The following is a 9,069-nucleotide window of genomic DNA, read 5'->3' as shown; positions in this document are numbered from 1 at the left end:
ATGGACCTCTACCCCAAGGTAAAGAATTACAATTTACAACTTCTGGAGAGGGAAAATTAGTCTTCCCCAAGGATAAGCCCCTTGAGTGGTTAACCATTACCAAGTGGTCAACCATAAAGACATATACATATAATTAACACCAAAAGGACTCAGAAAGTTTTATAGATGTATGTTCACTGTAATTTTTTTGCAGATGACACTGAAGAATGCTACTAATAACCCAAAAAGTTATTATTATAATACTCATGCTCTGTTATCTCAATCTTCTGACATTCCCCTGTTTGCCACCCATCTACTCTACCCCCTTACCTTACTCAGGACCAATCAGCTTAAAGGGTAGCTGATAAGACTTTGCCTAGTAAGCCAGCTGTTCCCCTCCTTGCCCTTTGAACTTTTGAATCTGGTTTATACTATAAAAAGTCTACTCTGAGAGCAGACTAGGACTACAGTTAGGCTCCTGACTCCCTTTTAAGGTGTGTGTTCAGTAAACTGTTCTTGCTAAACTGGGATCAATGTTTGGTTTGAGTGATGATTCCTCAACCCCAACAACTCCTGCCAAGACAGGGCTGTGTGTGTGTGTGTGTGTGTGTGTGTGTGTGTGTGTGTGTGTTGGTGTGTAGTCCTTCTGACTGTCCTGGACCTTGTTCTGTAGACCAGGCTGGCCTTGAGGGCTTACAGAGATCCACCTGTCTTTGCTTTCCAAGTGCTGGGAATAAAGGTGTGACACCACCTCCTGGCTAGGGTAGGTCTTATACTTCAAATAATCCAAAGAAAAAAAAATTTCCCTCACCTATGTGCCCAGATGCTTGGGTTTTAATTAATTCCAGATATGGCCAAGTTGACAACAAAGACTAGTCACCACAATATGGAGATAAGTGTGTATACATACATATACATGTGAGTATATGTATGTATACACACACCACAGACACACAGACACACAGACACAGACACATATATATGTGTGTGTGTGTGTGTCTGTGCATGTGTATATTTGTATAAATGTGTATACATGGGTATAATAGTACTTAGTTTACTCATATGTAAGAATAGAAGACTATTGATGCCATTTCTCTTTTCTTTTTGGTTTTTTGAGACAGGGTTTCTCTGTGTAGCCCTGGCTATCCTGGAACTCACTCTGTAGACCAGCCTGGCCTGGAATTCAGCCCCCCCTCTACCTCCCAAGTGCTGAGATTACAGGCATGTGCCACCACTGCCTGGCACCATTTTTCTATAATGCATATTTACTTTTCTTCTAGATTGAGCAAAGCTAAAGAAGCAATTATTTTTAGAGTAGACTAAGACTGGAAAGGTAGAGGTATTTCAGCTGTCATCCTTTTAATCACACTGCACACATTTTATGTAGCTTACAGATGGATATGTAGCTGTGTTTCTGCTACGGCAAACAGAAAATTTGACCTTCTCATGTTATTTATTCTTTTCATTTCTCTCTCTCTATGGCATGTAGACAAAAACTACAGCTAGCTTCTTTAATTACATTTGACAAGGTGCAGTCTGAAAATCCATTAACCAACCAAAATACACAACATTTATTCTTAGCCAGAAGGCCAAGAAACAATTGTTAAGTTTGTGTTCTGAAACAAAGTGCCTAAATCCCCAGAGCTCTCCCTAGAGTATTCTGAGAGATTGGGAGGGCTAGTGGCTCCCTTGTGTATTCAGACTTATGCCAAGAAACCCCAAGAATGCCTTCCTATCTCTGATCGAGCTTCCATTTCTTCCTCTGAGTTTGGTAGATAAGACTCTCCTTGTGTAGAATGGGGAAGTTTGACTCTCTGGCCAGGGTTTGCCAATTCAAGTTCAAAAATAAAGCTCCGGAGATCGTTTTTCCTAAAAAAAAATCTATATAAACATTTTCCTGAAATTAGATCTCTATGATCTTTACAGCTGTACTATTATAAGATCGAGCACATGCTTGCTCAACTATAAATTACACATTGAAATACTTTGGAGCAGACCTGTGCCTGCCTGTCATTCTATTATATGTATAGCTGAAGAAAATGAATATCTGTTTTAGGTGGTTTGCTTCTACAATAGCAGTTAAGGAATTTAGATTTTTTTCCCCACTTTTCTACTCTCTCTTCTTTCTGCTTTCATCTCTCTCTCCCTTTTTCTATGTGATATTTTTATGATTTATAAGTAAATCATGATTCTGAACATTTATGCAAATCAGCTTGCTTTGGTTTGTTCTGTGTTGTAGATTCTTTTCATCCTATATGTTTATGTATATTTTCTTTTTTTTTTCTTTCCAGAGCTTTTCTCTGTGTATAAAATCTGGTTGTCCTGGAACTCACCATGTAGACCCAGGATATCCTTGAGCTTAGAGATCGACCTGTTCTTCCTAAAGGTTGTTATCAAAGGTGTGAGTCACTGCTATCTATATGTTTTATCTATTTACAACCTGATATAAACCAGAATAAAGTTGCTTAATTTCTTGTTAATTATTGTTAATTTCTAAGTTTTCCATGCACTGGGGAGGGCTCATCTTTAGTGTCACAGATGACTGAAACTCTCTCAAGTTCCTGTGAGACCCAGCTGAGGACATTTAGTATCTGTGGAAGTGCCTTGAAGGACAGGAAGGAGTCTAAGAGGTGATATGACATCACTGCTAGTATTGATAACTTGTAATTACCTGCTTCATTTGAAATGCAAGTCAAAGAAAATAAGCTTGGGATCAGCACACAGATCCCAGAGTGACATGAGTCCACTAAAAAGCCGACTCCCTGAAGCTTTAGAATAATAAACACGGAGTTTGGATTCGAATTAAATTTCCATTTTCCCCAAAATTACGTAGGCAGCTGCTATTGCTTATTATACAAAATTTAGATAGACTTTTCTTTTAAAAGTTTATAGTGACCAAGAAAACAGGTATACAGATGACAATATAATTGGTCTTTAATGAGGCCTGGACACTGGTATTTAAGAAATCATCTATCCCTGTGGTTAAATACTTACGGAGTTCAAAATCACCTGTGCAAGATAGAGTTGATTTCTCTTTTATTTCCCTTTTCCCTTCTAACACCACACCCAGTACTGGATAGTGCATGCCGCATGGTTTTGTGCTCATGCTAGTTTATGATCCTAAGAGCTTGCTTTAACATATAATCACTATCAGACCTTCTAACGCTGGCTTGATGATTAAACTACAAGGGGGAAGATATCTGACAGGATGCTGCAGTTGCCCATCGTTCATTAAGTTTCTCTGAAAGGGATCATGATGCAGTAGCAATGGCCATCCTGAAGAGACTTGCTGCATAACTCTCAGTAATTTTAGATTTTTGATTGAGGTTGTTTAAATTTTAGTGACAAAGAAAAGTCATCTTTTGGGAATCTACTCTTAGCTTTATGCTGGACATTTTTTCTTTTTATTAATTTGTTTATTCACTTTACATCCTGATCACTGCCCTCCCCTCCCCACCCAGACCCACCCTCCCACCACTACCCCTTCCTCTTCTCCTCAGAGAATTGAAGCTCCCTTGGGTACTGCCCTGCTCTGGGACACCCAGTCACCAAAGGACTAAGTATGTCCTCTCTCACTGAGGCCTATCTAAGCAGTCCAGTTAAGGGAATGGAGTCCAATAGCAAGCAACAGAGTCAGAGACAGTCTGTCCCAATTGTTAGGTGACCAATGTGAAGACAAAGATGAACATCTGCAACAAATATGTATGGGGTCTAGATCCAGATGGTAAATGCTCTTTGGTTGGTGGTTCAGTCTGTATGAGCCCCCTGGTAGGTTGACACTGTAAGTCTTCTTGTGGTCTCTTTGACCCACCAAGATCCCTCAATTCTTATTTTTTTTAAATAATTAGATATTTTCTTTATTTACATTTCAAATGTTATCCCCTTTCCTGGTTTCTCCTCTGAAAACCCCCTATTCCCTCCCCACTTCCCCTGCTCAGCAGTTCACCTACTCCCACTTCCTGGTCCTGCATTACCCTATACTGGAGCATCATAGAGTATTGATGTGGTGTTTTGGCTGCCTTGGTATTAACTCACTATGCATAAGAGATTGGCTTTGAACTTTTCACAATGTTCCTGCCTCAACCTCTCTTGTCCTGCATCACAAGAGTGAGCCATTACGCCCGATTTCTATGCCTGATCTTTTTGGTTGTTCTCACTTGTTAGACTAACACTAGTCAGTTTTCAAGGAAACTGTAAGGAATATATGTGCTTACAAAATTGATTGAAATTGCATTATGTCTGTTCTCTCAAAGACGAAACCACAAAATCTTTGTGGTGTGCATCATCCAGTTAGAAAAGTAGTCTGCTTCTCTGTTGATAAGACAGTGAACATCAAAGTTCACCCTCCTACTAACGAAACTTGCATGCTTTCACAGATTACAGGAAGCACAAAGTGAATTGCTAATCGAAATGTGCTTTCCCCAGATTCCTCCTGCCTAGCTACAGTCTATCCATGATAATGTGAAGTATTGCTGCCATCTGCAGCATGGAAAAATAATTAAAAACATATATTATCTTTACTTATCGAATCAGTGGATTTTAAATACCTGCCATCATTTTAAAAGTAAGAACTGTCTATTTATATTCCTCTTCTGTAGTTTCTATTGCTAACATTCAAGGTACCTAAAGACATAGCCTAAAATACACAAAGTACTTGTGAATGAAGTATAAGTAATAAAATACTCACTATATTTGCTGATTACTAGTTAATGCTATATTATATAATTAACTATAACTAATATATAGTTAATGCTAAATTAATTTTGAAAAGGCAATAAGATAGTAAACAGATGTAGCACTCATAATGTATTGATATCAGGAATTATGCTTTAAACTTTGTACTATTGGCTAAATATAAGTAGTAATCTTTTCTAAAGTATTTAACAAAGAGGACCTCTCCGGTCTTTGCATTGGCTGCTTCCACCTTTTTACTGTGGAGTCACTTCAAAGCCCACCAAAAATGTGACACTGCCAGAATCCTATCAGCAGAGGGAAGGCTCTAAGTGCATTGCACATACTGCTTTTTCAGATACGAATGGCAGGTAGTGTTTAAATGTCAAGGGAATGAAGACAGTCTTTTCCCGCACTTCCAGATGCCCGTTCTATATGTTTAAAAGCCTCTTCTTCCCTCCATTTTCTGTCTACTTATATTCTCATTCTACAATGCACAAAACTGATCAGATGTGTAAAATCTGTCAAGTTACCTAACACCGAGTAATTAGATTGATTTCTTCATTCAAGCCTGTGAGCTTATAGTAATGATTCTATGATTTACACTCAGGGATGTATAAAAAGTCTAATCTTGTGTTCTGTAATGTTCATTATGAAACAGTTTCCGCCTATTTTACTTTTCTTTCAGGCAAAACACCAAATCTTAACATTTTAAATGTCTTACACTTCCAGTTTAGATGACCGTTTTAAAGCAGATATTTGCAAATGGAAATATCCCAGAAAGTGAATTTTGATATGAGTTTCGATATTATTACCACACTGACAATTCTGGTCAGCCACAAAGCAGTGGCCCAGTAAACAAAACCCACTGTGTTTTACTTCCTCTTCTTTAACACGATTTCAATCAATTTATTTAGTATTCATATCTAAAATATCTACACATCACCTTTTTTTTTTTTTGCATGCATGGTGAGAGGGTATATGTGTTTCGAGACAGTGTTTCACTGGTTATGGGTTAAGGGAGCCTATGACTTCCAGTGGTTTTGTTCTCCTCACTTTTGTTTCTCAGATCAAGTCTCTGTGCTGTGTTCTTGCACTGAAGTGTAATCCTACACATCATCTGCTGTTAGGAAAAATCACAATACACATGATTGAGTATGAGGCTTGATTTGAATTCGGTGGCAAGAAATAAATGCCATATAATAAGAATTACACAAATGATTTAGATGACTTTTATTTAACAGCATCATTCTTTTTCTTCTTTGATAAGCCATCGAGTCTCAAAACAAGTTGTAAAATGCCTTGGCCTTACCCTAGGACCTTGCTGAAACAGCCTGCACAGATGCCCAGTGGTGATAAATGTTATTGTATCTGCTCTTCTTAGCTACCTACTACCAAACCTTGTCCAAGCATCCACACAGATAGCAGCTCCTTACATGAATAAGACCCTATGGTTCTCCCTATACCTATTCCTCCACCCTAATAGGTAACTAACAGTCACAAAGGTGGCTTCAGATAGAAAGACATCCTTGGACCCACCCAGCTCCAACTTTTCAGTTCTAAGACAGTCCAAGAAGCTACATACAAGGCCAATAATGGTAGATACCTCAGACCCATCCTATTGCTTGTCATGGGACCTTGGCCCAGGACCTGTCATGTGTCCATCAATGATATCACACAAGATCCTACATTGTATTCCCCCAGAACCTTGCCCAAGCAAGTGAACATGAAACAAGTAAAACTCCTGGGACCTTTATTAGCCCTGAACTGGAATCACCCTAGCCTCTCCACTTATAAAGAGCATTGAGTGATGAAAAGCCTGAATTTCAAACAACCCCCCACCTTTTCCAAAACCAGCCTGGTTAGAGAAAAAAGAAAAAAAGAAAAAAAGAAAGAAAGAAAGAAAGAAAGAAAGAGAGAAAGGAAGGAAGAAAGAAAAGAAACCACCACTTAACACAAGTAGGCAAGAAACTCATGTCAAAAAAATAAAACAACCAACCACCCAACTATAATTTCCCAGGACTCTGTATAAAACAACAACAAAACAAAACAAAACAAAACAAAACAAAACACAAAACCCCACAAGCAATATAAAAAACCAAGCCAATATATGCCCACAAAGATGGTGAGTTCTATAGCAATATTCTTCAACAATGTAAATGAGTCTTAAGATGCAGATTTAAACAATTATAAACATGTCCAAAGAATTCAAGTTCCAGGATGACTTGGGTAAGCACCTGAGTGAATTTAAAGAGGACAGGATAAACTCTGATTAAATCTGAGAAAACATAAAAAGGTTGAATATACAATAAAGACAACTCAAGATATGAGGAGTATATTAAATAGAAATACAGAAGAAAACCTAAACTGAAATGGAAAATTCAGTAAGCCTATGGAAAAAATTTAAGTAGAAAGTCTTACCAAAAGAAATGTTATGTAGAAGACAGAATAGCATGAGTGGAAGGTAAGGCAGACGAATGGAATTCTGCAATTAAGAAGGGGTAGTTCTCAAAACCTTCACTAATGTAATATGCAGGATCTTTAGGATGATATGAATTACAGGGTTAGAAAGTGAGGGAAAACCTTAGTCAACACATACAAATATCTTCAAAATGTTTAGGGAAGACAATTCTCCAAATCTAGGGAAATAGATGCCCTTGTAGAAATAAAAAGCACACAGAACAAGAAATAGGCCCAGGAAAAAAAGTCCTATACTATATCATAATGAAAACATTAAATATATAAAACAAGTGAAGAGTATTGAAAGCTGTAAGAGGGGTAACAAGTCATGTATAAAGGCAAAGCTACCATAATAACAGCTACCCCCCCCCACACACACACACAATGGAAACTTTAAAAGAAGAGCTTAGAGCAATGATCTTTAAGTCCTAAGACTATATATGTCAAACTAGACTGTGATACTCAGCAAGTTATCTCTCATGATTGAGAGGGGAAAAAAACTTACCTAACTAAAAAGCAGCCAAAGAACTTTATGTCCATAAAAGTAGCCCTTCATATTGAACAGGAAGTATAACCATATCTAAGAGGTTACAGAAAGAAAGCAAATGAGGCTACAATAAGCAGTGTTCAAATTAGGATGAAGAAAACTAATACTGCAAGAGCAATACAATGACAGCAATCAACATAGGACTTTCAATAATAACTTTAAATAATAGTGGGCTTAACAACCCATCACAAGAGATAGGCTAGCCAATTGGATTTAGAGGCATGACCCACCCTTTACGTTGACTACAGGAAGCATATTTTACCCTCAAGGATAGATACTATTTTAGAGCAAAAGGAAGAAGAAAAGTACTCCAAACAAATGGAACCAGGAAACAAACTGGCATTGACTGAAATAGTAGAATGTTAGAAAAATAAAGCTAAAGCCCAAACTAATTAATAGAGATAGAGACAGCCATCACTTCATATGGATTAAGTGAGCAATCCACTCAAAGGACATTACATTTGTAAACACATGGGCACCAAACCTACGTGCAACCAGGTTCGCAAAACAAATGCTACTATGTAGTAAGCAACATATTAACTTCAACACAGCAACATTAGGGAACATCAGCACTCTACTTCCACTAATTGACAGGTCATCCAGACAAGATTTAAAAAAATATACACATATATATAATAAAAGTGACATCAGAGATCAAATGTACCTAACAAATACCAAGAGAATATTTTACCCTAATACTACAGACTACATATTCTTCTAAGAAGTACATGGAAATATCCCTAAAATAGCCCAAATACTTGGACATAGCATAAATACCAACAAGTGGAGAAAAATCGAAATAACTCCTTGTATCCTATCTAGTCACAATGGAATCCAACTTAAAGTCAATAGCAACATATTCTTAAAAGTACACACACACACACAAGCTTTTGGAGATTAAATAAGATACTATAAAAAAGATGAATGAGTAATCAAAGAAATAAAGACACAGAGAAAATAAAATGGGTGATTTCTCCATGTTAGTTATGCTTCATAGTTCTAGAAGGTACCATGAAAGCTGCTTGGGGAGAAAAGGGACCAGTAGTTGTAAACTCTACAAATTACGGCACCTGCCTGCCAGGCAACTTGTGCCTAATTTGCAATAGTGACATGGCAATTATGGTGGAAAAAACTGCTCTCTGATTGGAGTCCACTGGAGGAGTTCCATACTTGGTACTGCAAATCCTAGTTAAAAAAATTTCATACCCAGAGAATAACCTACTAATGTTTAGAAAATGGTCACAGTGTCAAACTGCCTTTTAGCCATAAACAAGACATCTATATCACCTCCACGAATGCTCAAGAAACATTGCTGAGGAATATATGGAAATAATGTAAGAGCTGGAAGATAGGTCTGAAGAAGGACTAGAAAGTACAGGGTGATAGAGCCATTTGAATACTGAACTCAATCT

At 37.5% G+C, this 9,069-nt stretch overlaps 1 long non-coding RNA gene across 6 annotated transcripts in view; it reads left to right on the top strand.

Moving 5' to 3' along the window:
• The window catches only part of Gm31588, a 43,135-nt gene that overhangs the window by 8,098 nt on the left and 25,968 nt on the right, over positions 1 to 9,069 (top strand). For 5 of the 6 annotated variants that reach the window (XR_871012.2, XR_871011.2, XR_871008.2 and 2 more), the window contains 2 exons: positions 1 to 18; positions 2,271 to 2,378. The exon at positions 1 to 18 is cut by the window's left edge. This is a non-coding gene — a long non-coding RNA (predicted gene, 31588). Of the gene's footprint in view, positions 19 to 2,270; positions 2,379 to 4,404; positions 4,538 to 9,069 lie in introns of those variants that run through there. The other variant, XR_871009.2, reaches the window with a different exon arrangement.

This window comes from Mus musculus, chromosome 9 (assembly GCF_000001635.26).
Source record: "Mus musculus strain C57BL/6J chromosome 9, GRCm38.p6 C57BL/6J".
NCBI classification, from domain to species: Eukaryota; Metazoa; Chordata; class Mammalia; order Rodentia; family Muridae; genus Mus; species Mus musculus.
Note: the sequence above shows the minus strand (reverse complement) of the source record. Positions and strands in the feature narration are given on the sequence as shown.